Source organism: Rhineura floridana, chromosome 1 (assembly GCF_030035675.1).
Source record: "Rhineura floridana isolate rRhiFlo1 chromosome 1, rRhiFlo1.hap2, whole genome shotgun sequence".
Lineage (NCBI taxonomy): Eukaryota > Metazoa > Chordata > Lepidosauria > Squamata > Rhineuridae > Rhineura > Rhineura floridana.
The window spans coordinates 290,763,282-290,779,381 of record NC_084480.1 but is presented as its reverse complement, the minus strand read 5'-3'; the positions used below and the strand labels follow the sequence as shown (position 1 = coordinate 290,779,381).

General features: G+C 42.1%; 1 protein-coding gene across 9 annotated transcripts in view; it reads right to left on the bottom strand.

Annotated features, from left to right (window-relative positions):
- The window catches only part of ZFPM2 (zinc finger protein, FOG family member 2), a 529,061-nt gene that overhangs the window by 261,811 nt on the left and 251,150 nt on the right, over positions 1-16,100 (bottom strand). Inside the window, exon 1 of one of the 9 annotated variants that reach the window (XM_061604905.1) lies at positions 2,810-2,831. The exons of the other annotated variants lie outside the window; for them this stretch is intronic. The gene's annotated coding sequence lies outside the window, so the exon portion shown is untranslated. Of the gene's footprint in view, positions 1-2,809; positions 2,832-16,100 lie in introns of those variants that run through there. 9 annotated transcript variants of the gene reach the window in all.

Here is a 16,100-nt window from a genome sequence, read left to right as displayed (position 1 = left end):
CAAATACAAATGCCATTTTGTGACTTGGTTTAGGAATGATAACACAAATTGTCAGTACAGATCTCTTCTAACACTCAACAAGTGTGAAATACTAGCATGAATCAAAGAACGCTAGGAATGTTAAGAAGGCACAACTTTGCAGAGATGCCTAGCAATTCATAGAGGTCAAGGTGAAAAATCTGTACTCTGTTTTTGATATTAGTTCTTCAGCAGTAGGTTAAACAAGGGAAGGAGGTATTCATAATCTTACCAAGGTTAAAAGGTTCATGAGTGGGTATGCAGTCATTTGTTCTGTGTGTGGGGGTGCATGTGTATGTGGGTAAAATAGCATTAAGGAGATTTCTTACAACAGAAAACATTGCTGCAGTATGAGCAGGAAGGTTGACAGCATCCTCCTTAGAAATGTTTCGACATCCAACATGCACCCATGATGTGCTCATTTTTTTTCAGACTCCTAATCAGGCCCCAGGTACCTGATAGTGGATGATTGACTAAAGGAATCAAGATTGAACTTATTCCCTGAGGCAGGCTGTACCACCAGATCAAAGAGCGCACATTTGGCATCCTGAAAATGCAATCCAATTGCTCCTACTTCTCCGATCTGAGGCTCAGACATAGAGGACAATGATGCTTATAAATCAGGACAATGCTTCTCAAAAGAGGTAACACCAAAAGGAAAAGGAAAAAAGACACAGGAAACAGATTTTTTTAAGTGGGATGAAAATGTATTTTAAAACAATACTTTACTTTCGTTTCTCCTCCTTTTTCCCAATCAAATGGGAAGTGAAAATAGTACAGAAAATGGTATATTTTCCATGAGGTAGTAATTTCCCAAGGACAATGTATGATTGAGAACTGGAAACCTAAGCAAATCACAAGAGTTATTTCTAGTACAATGCCTTTGTGTGATTGTTAGCTGAGCCATACAATTGCAATGATTATGTGAAGCCCAAATGGTCCATCACTATGCTTATGTGAAGGAAGCAGTCACAGATCTGCCAATTCAGATCCACCAGTACAGCATGTGCAACTGGAACCAAATGATTAGGGCTGAACTACATCTCATTACATGCCTTTGGCTGCAACCCTACCTACGCACATTTACTTGGGAGTAAGTTGGTGAAGACAGGGCAATTTACTACCAAGAACTGATGTATTGGGCTGTTTATCTCGTTAATCTGATTGCTGTGATTGTGTGAATGCTCTGATGCAGACAGTGATACTCAGTTATTCTAGGAGTCTGCAGAGTGTGTGTGTGTGTGTGTGTGTGTGTGTGTGTGTAGAACCTAATGAATATGAATTGATCCAGCAAGAGCAAATATATATTATTTATTTGTTTTAAATGTTTCTACCCCGCCTTTCAACAACCAGCCTTCCCCCAAGGTGGCTCACAAAACCAATTTAAATAAAAGCACAACAATAAAATACAATTCATAAAGTCTAAAAATTGGAGCTCAGTACCACAATGCATAACCACAAGAGGAAAAAATATGATTAAGAGAGACCAAGCACACAGGTAAATAGGGATGTCTTAGAATCATAGAATAGTAGAGTTGAAAGGGTCCTATAAGGTTATCAGGTCCAACTCCCTGCTCAGTGTAGGAATCCAAGTTAAAGCATACCTTACAAGGCTTAGATGGCTGTCCAACTGCCTCTTGAATGCCTCCAGTGTTGGAGAGCCCACCATCTCCCTAGGTAACTGGTTCCATTTTTGTACCACTCTTAACAGTTTTTCCTATTGTTCACTTGAAATCTGGCTTCCTGTAACTTGAGCCCATTATTCCTTGTCCTCCACTCTGGGACTATTGAGAAGAGATCCTGATCCTCCTCTGTGTGACAACCTTTCAAGTACTTGAAAAGTGTTATCATATCTTCCCTCAGTCTTCTTTTCTCAAGGCTAAACATGCCCAGTTCTTTCAGTTTCCTCATATGAGCGTTCCCTGATCATCCTTGTTGCCCTCCTCTGAACCTGTTCCAGTTTGTCCGTATCCTTTTTAAAGTGCAGTGTCCAGAATTGGACACAGTACTCAAGATGAGGCCGAATAGAGCAGAACCAGTACTTCACATGATTTGGAAACTATACTTCTGTTAATGCAGCCTAAAATAGCATTTGTCTTGTTTGCAGCCACATCACACTAGGCTTGTGATCAACAACAATTCCAAGATCCTTCTGCCATGTGCTATTGCTGAGCCAAGTATCCCCCATCTTTTAACTATGCATTAGGTTTCTTTTTCCTAGGTGTAGAACTTTGCACTTGTCCCTGTTAAATTTCATTCTGTTTTCAGCCAATGCTCCAACCTATCAAGATCACTTTGAATTTTCTCTGTTTTCCAGGGTATTGGGTATCCCTCCCAATTTTGTATCATCAGCAAATTTGATCTGGACATATCACATAAATACATTTTTACATGTACCTGTAACCAAAAGTACAGATATGGATACATTCACCTGTTGTTTTCCAAAAGTGTCAGAAATCCTGCTTTTGTATATGGGACTGTATTAAGTCTCCCTAAATCTAAAAGAGGCATGGGGAACCTTAGGCCAGGGCCCCTCCAGGCCTCTTGGTTTGGCCCTTGGAACACTGCTCACTGGACCTGCTTCACACCCCAAGTACTCTGATAATGCCTCTTGCTTCCTTGGATGGAGGACAGAGAATGTGTTAGTGTGCGCATACATTAGTCTACTATACAGAGGTAATATTTACATTCATTGGCCCACCCACTTTTGCCTCTGGCCCCACTCACTACTAGGGTTGCCAGATCTCCGGCAAACGGCTGGAGTCTCCGGCCCAGCCCTTGCCTTTCTCACCTCCAGCCAGAATTGCCTCCATGTTCTGTAATCTCCGGTTTTTGTCTGGAGTCTCTGGTTTTGGGGGGGCTCTCCGGCTAGCACCCCTTAATCTCCGGTCTCTCAGCTTCAATTAAAAAAAAAGTAAGTTTCTAGGTGGTCTAGTTCCCAAGATATACACCAAAACGTCAACCGCCCCCCCGCAGGACTTTTTTTTACAGATCCTTGCTCTAGCTACAACTCCCATCAGCCCAATCCAGTGGCTATGCTGGCTGGGGCTGATGGGAGTTGTAGTTTAAAAAAGTAACTTTTCAAAGCTCTGGCTGTAACCCTGCCCTTTCAGGATTGTAGCCAATGAAGCCAGAGTTGTGACTTGTTGATCCAGGCATGCCTAGGCTCAACGTCAGAAAATTGTGGCTTTAAGATTTTTGCAGTTTGCATAAGTAATATGGCTTAACGTTTTTTCCCCCTCTTCTGTCCAAGAGTCAGACCCTGGGCTATGAAATATGAAAGTATTTAATCCAATATCTGCTTTTCTGGGAGTAAAGCAATTTCTGGGAGTAAAGCATGTACCTGGAGTAAACCCCATTGAACTCCATTAGGACTTACTTTTGAGTAGACATGGTTAGGATTGTGCTGTAAATTAATGGGACTTGTGAGTAAACATAGCGCAGACTTGTGTTTCTGTTGTAAATCTTTCCCTCTCCCTCCAACCTTATTTTTAAAGAAATTAGGCAGGGTTTATCACAGTTTTTATTATGTAGGAAATTAATACTGATTTTTTTAAAAAATGAATGAAGTTGATTTATTTATTTATTTTTATTTATTTATTATTTGATTTATATCCCGCCTTTCCTCCCAGTAGGAGCCCAGGGTGGCAAACAAAAGCACTAAAAACACTTTAAAAATCATAAAAACAGACTTTAAAATATATTAAAACAAAACATCTTTAAAAACTTTTTAAAATGCTTTAAAAACATTTTTTTTAAGAAAAGGTTTAAAAACATATTAAAAAGCAATTCCAACACAAACACAGACAGGGATAAGGTCTCAACTTAAAAGACTTGTTAGAAGAACAAGTTCTTTATCACTTCAGGGTACAGTTTTCCCTGGTTGAGTAAGCCCCATTGAATATATTGGGACTTGCTTCTGAGTAAACAAACATAGGATTGCACTATAAATATCTTTACAGGTTGTATAAATAATAAATATATTTGATAGTCATGCTTATATAAATATTTTTATAGAATCATAGAATAGTAGAGTTGGAAGGGGCCTATAAGGTCATCAAGTCCAACCCCCTGTGCAATGCAGGAATCCAAATCAAAGCATTCCCGACAGATGCCTGTCCAGCTGCCTCTTGAATGCCTCCAGCGTTGAAGAGCCCACTACCTCTCTAGTAATTGGTTCCATTGTCATATGGCTCTAACAGTTAGGAAGCTTTTCCTGATGTCCAGTCGAAATCTGGCTTCTTGCAACTTGAGCCCATTATCCTGTGTCTTGCACTCTGGGACAATCGAGAAGAGATCCCGGCCCTCCTCTGTGTGGCAACCTTTCAAGTACTTGAAGAGTGCTATCATATCTCCCCTCAGTCTTCTCCTCTCCAGGCTAAATGTGCCCAGTTCTTTCAGTCTCTCCTCATAGGGCTTTGTTTCCAGTCCTCTGATCATCCTTGTTGCCCTCCTCTGAACCTGTTCCAGTTTGTCTGCATCCTTCTTGAAGTGCAGAGACCAGAACTGGACACAGCACTCAAGATGAGACCTAACTAGTGCTGAATAGAGGGGAACTAATACTTCACATGATTTGCAAACCATACTTCTGTTAATGCAGCCTGATATAGCATTTGCCTTTTTTGCAGCCACATCACACTGTTGGCTCATATTCAGCTTGCGATCAACGACAATTCCAAGATCCTTCTCACATGTCGTACTGCTGAGCCAAGTATCCCCCATCTTACAACTGTGCATTTGGTTTCTTTTTCCTAAGTGTAGAACTTTGCATTTATCCCTGTGGAATTTCATTCTGTTGTTTTCAGCCCAATGCTCCAGCCTATCAAGGTCCCTTTGAATTTTCTTTCTGTCTTCCACTGTATTAGCTATGCCCCCCAATTTTGCATCATCTGCAAATTTGATAAGCATGCTCTGTACCTCCTCATCCAAGTAGTTAATAAAAATGTTGAAGAGCACTGGGCCCAGGACCGAGCCCTATGGTACCCCACTCGTTACTTCCACCCAGTTTTGTCATGCTGTGTCCCTATAAGTATCCGATTTCATACTATGGTTGTATAATACTTCCTTTACATTTTAAGTATGCCTTGGGGTAGTCATGGTTCTCCATTGTTTTCATCCTGAGGGGCAGATAGGTTGAGAGATGGTGAGTAGGCCATGGTCACCCACTACAGTTTATAGCTCATTTCTATTTTGAAAAATTAATTGAAACAATTTACATGCAGGCAAAATCTATTAAGTGGATTCACACAATATGTGTAAAGCACATCCAACTCGCATTTAAAGCACATGACTTCCCCTAAAGAATTCTGGGAAGTGTCATTTCCCCCTCACACAGTTCTCACCACTCTTAACAAACTGCAGTTCCTATGATTCTGTGGTGGGATTCATGTACTTCAAATGGGTGTTGAATAAGGTTTAAATGAATGGTGTGGATCTGCCCTAGGTATGATGTTCATTTTAGAGTGAATTGAAAAGAACAATTTTAAAAGATACTTCTTACTCTTACTCATATTTCAGACCTCTTTCTGAAGTAAAGGGTCAAATCTGTAAAAACATTTGGAGCAGCCACATTAAAAGATAAGGGCAGGGTATTACAGGCAGGGGGTTGCCAACCCTGCTTGGATATGGATGTCTTTGCAGAAGAACCCTAGTCAAGGTTTACCAACAGCACAGTCCAAACTATATCTACTTAGAAGTCAGTCCTGTTGAGTTCTATGGGGCTTAATCCCTTAGTAAGTGTGTTTAGAATTGCAGCCTTTAGGAGCCTCCATCTTTATGGAGATGGTCCGCCCCTTGAGACTAACGGAATCCACAGGATTCCTGAATGCCCTGGAGGAGTTCCCAGTAGATAGAGCAGGTGACCCTGCTGAAGCCCTTGTCAGCGAGGCACGTTGGGCTCTTCATACGGTTACCCCTGAGTGCCCTCTCTGGCACTGTGGAGCCCAGTTTGCACCTTGGTACACCAGTGAGCTAAAGGCAATAAAACAGGGCTAGAGCACAAATGGCAAAAGACATGCTGTGAGGCTGATTGAGCATGAGCAAAACATCATAACTGTGCCTACTGTGTGGCACTGAGGGCGGCAAACAAGCCGTCCAGTGGAGCTTTTCCGTATTCTCAGCGGTCTGTTGAACCAACTCCAGGAAATGGAGTTTTAGACCCATCAAAGGCCCACTGTGAATTGTTTGCAAGGCACTTTTAGTGTAAAGTTGCTCGCCTCTGTAGCAGTCTTCATGCCCCATCCACATCTACTGAAGTCTCCAATGAGATGTCCAGTGCAACCTCTGCTGCAACTTCTTGGGATCAAGAAGTTGATGCGGCCTGATGACGTGGACAAGGTGCTTGCGAAAATGCTGCCAGCAAGATGTCCTCTTGACCCTTGCCCTTCTAAGCTTATTAAAGCTTGCCAAGGGAGGTTGACCAAGTGGATCCAGGGTGTGGTCAATGCATCATTGAATGAGGGAGTGGTTCCAGCTGCCCTGAAAGAGGCGGTGATCCGACCACTCCTGAAAAAGCCTACCCTGGACCCATTCGTTTGTGACAACTAATGCCCAGTTGCAAATACCCCCTTTTTGGGGAAGGTGACTGAGAGGGTTGTGGTGCAGCACTTGCAAGTACTCTTGGATGAAACAGATTATCTTGACCCATTCCAGTATGGGTTTAGGCCTGGTTATGGGACTGAATCGGCCTTGGTCGCCGTGATGGGTGACCTTTATCAGGCGGAAGACAGGGGGAATGCAACCCTGTTATTCTTACTTGATCTCTCAGCAGCTTACTTGATCTCTCAGCAGCTTGATCATGGTATCTTTCTGAGCTGACTTGGTGAGACAGGTATCGGAGGTACTGTTTTACAGTGGTTCCAATCTTATCTCCAGGGTTATTTTCAGAGAAAAGCATTGGATGATTGTCTTTCAGTCCCCTGGCAATTGTGCTGTGAGGTACCATAGGGTACCATCTTGTTCCCCATGCCGTTTAACATCTATACGAATCTGGGAACGGTCATCAGGAGATTTGGGGCAAGATGTCAGCAGTACGCTGACAATACCCAGCTCTATTTCTCTGTAACATCTTAATTGGGACAGGCTGTGCATGCCCTGGAACGCTGCCTGGCTGTGCAAGCTGCCTGGAGTGCTGGTGGTGGGCTGGATGAAGGTCAATAAACTGAGTCTAAATCCTAGCAAGACGGAGGCGCTGTGGGTTGGTGGTTCCCGAATTCAGATAATTGGTCAGTTGCCTGCTTTGGATGAGCCTGTACTTCCTCTGAAAGAGCAGGTCTGTATCTGGAGGTGCTCCTGGATCCATCTTTGTTGCCAGAGGCCCAGGTGACCTCTGTGGTTAGAAGTGTCCTTTACCAGCTGCGGCTGGTAAGACAGCTGCGGCCATTTCTGGACTGGGATAGCCTGACCATTGTTGTCCATGCACTGGTAACCTCCAGGCTAGATTACTGTAATGCGTTCTATGTGGGGCTGCCCTTGAGGTTGGTCTGGAAGCTGCAGCTTGTGCAAAATGTGGTGGCAAGACTGCTCACTGGGGCAGGGTATCACCAGCATGTCACCCCACTACTGAAAGAATTGCACTGGCTACCTATTAGTTGCTGGGCTAAGTTCAAAGTGCTTGTTTTGGTGTACAAAGCCCTAAACAGCTTGGGACCAGGATACCTGAAAGACTTTCTTACCCCTTATATACCCAGTCGATCACTTCGCTCTGCAGGTGAGGGCCTCCTTCAGATACCATCTTATCAGGAGGTCCATTAGGCATAACATAGGAACCAGACCTTTAGTGTTGTAACACCTACCCTTTGGAATTCCCTCCCCTTAAATATTAGACAGGCACCATCTCTGTTATCTTTTCAGCAACTGCTGAAGACCTTCCTCTTTCAACAAGCCTTTTAAGTAGAGAAATTATCCCGGTCTGAGTCCGTGTTGGAATTGCTTTTAAATATGTTTTTTAAAGCTTTTTTTTTTTAAAGATGTTTTTAAAGATATCTTGTTTTAATGTGTTTTTAAGGATGTTTTGTTGTAATATATTTTAAAGTCTGTTTTTAGTGCTTTTGTTTGCTGCCCTGGGCTACTACTGGGAGAAACGGCGGGATATAAATCTATTATATAAATAAATAATAAATAAACGAGGGACGAGGTGGAGAGTGAGACGGGGTGGAGTGGAGAAAACAATTGTTTTTAAAATGGATGGTGGTGGAGAAGAATGGAGTGGAGGGAGAAAGCAGCCAGAGCACAAGGACGTCAATGAAGGAGGAGGAAAAGGAGGCACCAGCGGAATGGAGATGAAGAACTGTGGAGGTGAGAGACAATGACGTTTGTGTATGTGTGTAAATACTGTGTTTACACTTGGCTCACAAAGCAGCCTCTGCTGCGCCTCCCTGGCTACTTTTCTTCATTTTCAGTGTTTAAACCTTTTTGCACCCCAGGGGGAAATGTTTATTTGGGTGGGTGTGCCTTAGTTGGTGATAGGGCAGGGTCTGGGAGGTGGCTGAGTGAGAGAGACGATGCGTGCTGGCTGAGTGAGTGGGGGGTTGCACTTGGCTTCGCGTGAAGCTCTGAGTGGTGGCCTCTGCCTCCCTCCCCACCCCTCCCCCCTCCCTTACCAGCTGAGAGACCACAACCAGCCTGCCTCCCACTCTCTAGTAACATTTGCTTGGGCAGATGAGCCCCACACATGCCTTAGTTGCTGGCAGGGGAAGTTTGTTCCATATAGTTCCTTCCTTCCAAACCCATTTCAATCCATCCATCCCCCCTCCCAATATAGGCAATATAGTGCATAGAGGCTTATGCAGAATTAATTAATTACCATTATTATTAATAATATTTTAAAGTAATCTTTATTAAGGAAAAGAAAATTACAAAGTAGTACTAAAATGATAAAAAGAAAAAAAGAAAGAAAAAGGTGCTTTACATAGATACATCTCATTCAGTTCGTATATATATGTATAAAAAAGATATTACTAATGATATATAATAAACTCATGCAGTACTCCAGCCAACCTTGAAAATATCAACCCAGTCTTTCTGTTGAGGACATGTAGAGAGAGTCAGAGTGTAATGGCATTCAAGGTGCACATTAGGAAGGTAACGTTTTGCTACATTTTGAAAGATGACATGCAAAATTTAAAGCCTGTGGGCACTGCTTGAAGATGCATGTATGTGTTTAGGCTACTCAGATGTGCAACAGCCAAGGCCAGCACTTTGTAGGCACTCCGTGTTTTTTTAAGTAACCTAAGTGTAATTGTAGTGATTACTTTTGAGTAATAGTAATCAGTTCCTTTCAGAGCAATTGTAACTGTAATGGGAATTTATTACTTTTGGGGGGCATGTACCAGTAATTGTAATTTATTACTTTTTAAAAGTAGATTTTCCAAGCTCTGTCATTAATGACTAGTGTTCTACTTGCTGCATTGCATAAGGGAAGTGCTGCACCCAAGAAAAGATGGGGACAGAAGTGGAGATGCATCACCTTGTAACACATGGTTTGCTTAAATCAGCTCTAACTATTCACTCTGTGGTACATCATAATGGGACACAATTAATTTGTGAATATGATTCTGTGGGAGCTATAAATACAGTAATACCTCGCATTAACGTACTCAATGGGACCAGAGTGAGTACGTAAACCGAAAATGTCCTTAAAATGAAGCACTACCTTTTAAAACTTTTTTACCTCTCCTTCATGCGGAGCCTCAAAGCCCCGTGCTAAAGCTTCTGCTGCTGCGCTGCCGTGCCTTTCAGCTGATCGCGATCACGCCTCCCAGCTGATTTGCGGTGGCGCAATCGCGTCTATTTCCACTCCCACATGCTAAAGCCTCTGCTGCTGCACTGCCGCGCCTCCCAGCTGATCACGATCGCGCCTTCCAGCTGATTTGCGGTGGCGCGATTGCATCTATTTCCACCCCCGCATGCTAAAGCCTCTGCTGCTGCGCTGCCGCACCTCACCCTCACCCTAACCCTGTAAGTGGTTTGCTAGCTGTGTTTCTGGAGAAGTACAGGCATATGGAGCATGTACGTTATAGCGAGGCGACGTTAAGTGAAGCGACGTTAAGCGGGGTATGCCTGTAAGTGGTTTGTCTTGAAGCACAATGTTGGATGATGCTGAGCCATACATTACTTACCTTCTTTCATGTTTTGTTTTGTGAGAATGAAAGAGTACCTCCCATTTTCAGCACTTATTGCAAACACAATCATACTTGCTCTGTTCACATGTAACATTAAGCCAAATCATGGCTTAGCACAAATGCGTGAGCTCCCAGGGAGGAGACTGCGGTTGTTCTGTTCTTCCCGAGTCTTTTTAGCCTAGTGTGCCATCCAAACATGGGCTCATGATTAAGCTCTCTTTTCCTTAACCATGATCAGTAACCAAGGTTTGTTCTTAGCTACAGCTCATATTTAAGGAGGAGAGAGCTTAAACACATGCTCATATTCAGACAACATGCTAAGCCAAATTCTGCCTTAGCTGCTGCACCATGGTGAGCTAAAGCGACTAGGGAGGAGCAAAATAGGTGTGAACTCCTCTTTGGAGCCAGCACATTCACGCAGTCCCAGTATGCCATTATTTGACTTACCATTTCGTGCAAACCAGGCTACTGTATCAATGTTGTTTTGTTCTGCATAATATTTTTCTTACTTATTTGCCCTCATAGTCCTGAGCTTCATTTTTTCACACTGTCACTTAATCCTATTGGCTGCACCAACCCATGAGATTTTGTTGATAACATCTGGAAGTCTCAGGTGTTCATAAAAAAAAGATGAAAGGATCCCTATGGTTAATCAGACAAAGGAGGCCCATGATTATGAGAGTAAAAAAGAAAGAAAATGGCAATGAGAAGAAGCAGAAACCCAGGGAATAATGCTGAACAGCAGTGAAATAATGAAAATGTGAGATGATTTGGTTATGTCATGCTACTTTCGAAGAGAATATTGAAATTTAGAGAATAATCAGCACAGCTCTAGATGGGCTTTCGGCAATCTCTATTCATCTAGTGTGGCATAGTGATTAAAGCATTGGACTATCACCTGGGAGATGGGGTTCAAATCCCCACTCAGTCATGAAGTTCACTGGGTGACCTTAGGCCAGTCACAGTTTCTCAGCCTAGCCTACATCACAGGGTTCTTGTAAGGATAAAATGGGGAGGGGGGAACCATGTGAACCACCTTGGCCTCCTTAGAGGAAAGGTGGAATATATATGAAATAATAAATTTTAAAAAACAGGATTTTCCTTTCCTATTTTGGTAGAATTGCATGTACCAACCATACATTCACCCACCTGGATTTAACAGAAAACAGATGGACAGAAGAAGTCAGCCACAGCTCTTATTTATTTATTTGTTTATTAAATTTGTTAGTTGCTTTTCTTCACAAAAGTGAACCCAAAGCAACTTACAATCAATAAAAAAGTTAAACCCAGTATAAAACCTTAAACAAAACAAAAATTAAAAACACATAAATATAACAACAGTAAAACAACCCCAGCTCCAAAAAAAGAGAGGCTACAACATCAAGAGCCCTCCAAAAGCTCTCCAACATTAGGAGCCAAATGCCTAGAAGGAATTTATTTGCTCAGGTACAAGGACTCTTCAATTACACATTCAAAAACTGGGGAGGCATGGGGTAAAAGCCCCTACATCTTCTAGTAAACATCTATACCACTTTAGAGATGCTTACTTTTCAGTCTGACAGTGGTGGCTGTAGAGCAATGAAAACTGGTCAAATTAAAAATTGGTACATAAATGTAAAATGTTATTTCAAGTAGAGAAATGTGACACGCTGAAGTACAGAAATTTGACATGATGAAATGGGACAGCTGTTTCATTGAGATGTCTCCCAGGGAACTGATTTAGTTTAATGATAATGATTGGTAATAACTATTGCTTAATTAGGATGGTATTAGCATAAATTCCACTTAATGGGGTGCTTTCAGTTAGCATCAAGATATTAAAAGCTTGTTTGAAACAAGGTACTGAATGCATATGAAATCCGAAGCTCTCTTCTTTTAGTAGATAGACTATTTATAGGTATGCATGAGTCACACCTCTAAAAGGAAAGGCAACTGAGTCAGCCAAAATTAGCTGTTCCGTGGTCAAACAAGGAACTGCTCCAGGCTATGTCTGAAGACATCTGAATTGACTCTCCTTTGAATAAACATAGAAACTACATGCAGTACAATCCTGCACATGTTTATTTAGAAGTAAATCCCATTGAGCTCAATGAGATTTACTTCCCAGGATGTGCATATAGTATTGCAGTCTTAGAGAATCTGGCTATATCAACACATGCAAAGGGAGCAGCCACTCCATATTTAGGAAGCTGCAGGAAATTTCAGGAAATTTATTTGACTCACCAGACTTTTACAGGCAATTTATTTGACTCACCAGACTTTTACAGGCAGCTAAGGCAGTATTGGCTTGGTTCATTTGTCTGTATAATATTTACATTTGCACTACTACCCCACCTAGAATACAAAGGCGGATGACAACAGATTAACAAAATGAAAGCCTATTAAAATATCCCAACAAAACAGCAAACTCCAATAAATCAGTGGCAAACAAATATCTTCTGGCTCCAACATCCAACATCCAAAAAGCCAGAGGATCATCTAAAATACATTCATAACCAGATGCTTATGAGTAATCAAGAATGCCTTTGTGTGCTCCTGTTATCTGAACATGGTGCACAGATGGACAGATCTGAACATGGTGCACAGATGGTGCACCATGCTATGGTGACACTCTCAATCAGAAATCGTAACAGAGTATGAGAAAACAATTAATCTTTCAAGATTGTTGGATCAGTTCTGTTTAGGGTTCAAGGGTAGACATGCATTCTGGTGCACTCCAGATGTTGTTGGACTCCCGACTCCCATCAGCCTCAGCCAGCACGGATAATGGTCAGGGATGATAGGAGTTATAATCCAACAACAATATGGGTGTCCTATGTTGGCTACCCCTGTTTTAGAAAATAGTTTGTAAAACGCAGGACTGAGTGATAGAGGACAGAAGGACAATTTTCTTCAGTCCCATGGACTGACAGAAGTGCCCCTGCCATCAGAAAATCCCCCCCTACTACTGGCCTCCAAGTGGAAAGAGGAACTCACTACATGATGGCCCTGTTTTACACAGCAAGTGCTGCTATACATTATGGCTGAGTGGTGGAAAATCACACGAATGGCAATCCTCATGGCAAATGTAATATGTAGACCAGGCCTGGAGGAAAAGGGTTGGAGTATGCATAGTGGGGCGATGAAATAAGCACCAACAGTCTACTGTTTCTTCCACTGTGCCCCTCTGCTTTAGAGATAATAATAATAATAATAATAATAATAATAATAATAATAATAATAATAATAATAATAATAATAATAATAATAATAATAATAATAATAGAGATGGGCCCTTTAGTGAGCCTATCCAAAAACATTCATGGGTCAGAAGTGTCTATTAAAAAATAATAAAACTATTTAAACCACCAGTCACAACGAGCCTACGCAAGTTTCCAGTAGTTTCAATTTATCTCTCTGGTAAAAAAAAAGCATTGGTAAACTCCAATATTCTAGCTGTAATAATTGTACAAGTGGCTGGGCCTTATAGATAGGCTATAGATAGCTTCTGCCCTGAACTGACCCAGCCACAGACTAGCAAGTGAATAACTTAACTACATTTTGAATTTCGCCCCTTGAGACAGTCACACAGTAGTTTCTAATCACAATGTTTCATTAGGAAATCTACAAGTAGTAAAGACCTTTGCCAGTGAACCTTCTGAATCCCAGTAAAATGCTTGTGCTACATCCCATAGGTTGCCTAGCCCAAAATGGCACAGCTTCTCTTCCACAGATTCTTGTCCCAGCCATTTTGAATCCTCTTTTTCTTATCAGGCTGATACAGACCTGAATCATCCTCTCTTTCCTCTGACAGGGGCAACAACAATAAGGAGAGGGGGGTATGATACAACTACTCATTGTTTCATTTCACAAAACCCTGCCACAGGACATAGATTAACACAAAAAAATAGATGACTACAGCCAAAGAAAAACATTTTTCAGAATGCTTCCACTTGATTAATGAAGTAATGGCACGGACCACTGTTTTACTTTCATCGTGTGCTCTACATTCTTTGCCACTTCTCCCCTTAGAACTATCTGCTTCAGTCAGGAATCTTTTCAATTTTTTTCTTCCATTCTCTTAAATTTCAAAAGAGACCAATGATTAACATAATTCAGTTGCCACCACACAGATACCAGAAGGGTAGACGTGTTAGTCTGTTGTAGCAAAAACAAGAGAGAGTCCTTAAAGACTAACCAGTTTATTAGGACTCATCCACACGCTCATCCACACGGTGACTTAGTGTGTGTGTGGTTCTACTTGCATCCCCTTGTAATTCGCATGGTTCACATGATGTTGCAGGCAAGAAGCTATCACGTAGTATTAAATCTGTATTAACCCAATCTGCTGATAATGCAAAAAGGAAAAGGAAAACCATCTCAGCTGCACTATGCTCCTCTGTGTAAGCACTTTGCTTCAATGTTTTTTTTTAGTGGGTGGGCTCTCTTATGCCCTATTACCCACTCCCTCTCTCTCTCCCACCTGCAAAAGCTGCCCCAGTTGCTGCCTCCTTTGCCTTCACTCACCCCCCCAGTCAGTTTCATATAGTTTCATGTCAATTGCACCCGGAACTCTCCAAAGCCAGGAGAGGCGTGCAATTGACAAGAAACAATGAAACTGACAAAAACCCTCCCCTTCTCCATTAGCAATATGGATACTCCGGAGGGAGTAAACATGTAAAATTGGGGGTGGGGCCACAAGGAAACAGCAACACTAAACCTTTCTAGAGGAATGCCTACTTGTGTAAATGGAAAACAGCGGATTGGAAGCTACCATTGAGCAAGAAGTGTGGACCTTGAAAAGCTATTGCGATGGTAAAAGCAGCTTCTTTAGTACTAAGTTAGTCTCCCGAGTGGATAAGCCCTTAGTTAGCTGCACAAGGTTTCATGGGTCACTTCATCAGATGCATGAAGTGCTCACTTGTATTTGTAGGGGTGTGTAGGGGTGTGTGTGTGTGTGTACACAGGCACACAGAGCGAAGTAAACAGATAGTTAGAAAAAGAGAAAAACAATCACTTATGCTTCACTTTCATGAATGCTTTACAATGTTTTTGTTAAAACAAACTGTTATGGAAATTTCAGGACCAGGCTGAAACATGAGCTTCTTCTGTACTACGGTTAGCCAATGTGATACCCTCCATATATTGTTGGACTACAACTGCCATCATCCCTGACCAGTAGCTGTTCTGACTACAGCTAATGGGAGTTGTAGTACAACAGTATCTGGAAGACAGACACCATTTTGGCCACCGTTGTTCTATATAATCAAATAATGTTTGATGATAATATATTCTACAGCAAGGCTGCAGACCCTCAGGTCTGGGAGCAAATATGCCCCTCCAAGCCTCTCTATCTGGCCCTTGGAACTCACTGGCCCTGCTTCAGTGTTTTTGCCCAGCTGGAATGTGTCCTTGAACTCTTGCTCATGTGGATGGAGGATAGAGAAGGGTGTGTGTTTGTAGAAGCTAGCCTGCTGTACAAAGGTAACATTTGTATTTGTTGCTCTGCCCATGTTCACTTCCGGCCCCACCCACCAATGATATGTGGCCCTTTAAAGGGTTGTCCAGAAGCAAATATGATCCATGGGCTGAAAAGGGTCCCCAACCCTTGTTCTAGAACTAGAATACAGGCTGAAGTATATTGGTTCTTATGAAAGACAATGACAATTTGATAGCCTTTGGTAGGTTTAAAGAGGTATGACACTGCACATATATATATTTTTAAAAGCTATAATTAACTCAGTGTTTTAGGGACATGGTAGAACCACCTGAGGCCCGCTGTAATGAATTTGCTAGGCACTTCCAGGATAAAATCTTTAGCATCCGCCAGGACTTAGACTTCAGTGTTATAGCAGGTGAATCAAGCGAGGTATCCAGAGCATAGCCTTGTCCCAATTTCTTGGATGAGTTTCAGTTGGTGCAGCTTGAGGACGTTGACAAGGTACTTGGACAGGTTTGTGCAACCACTTCTGTGCTGGATCC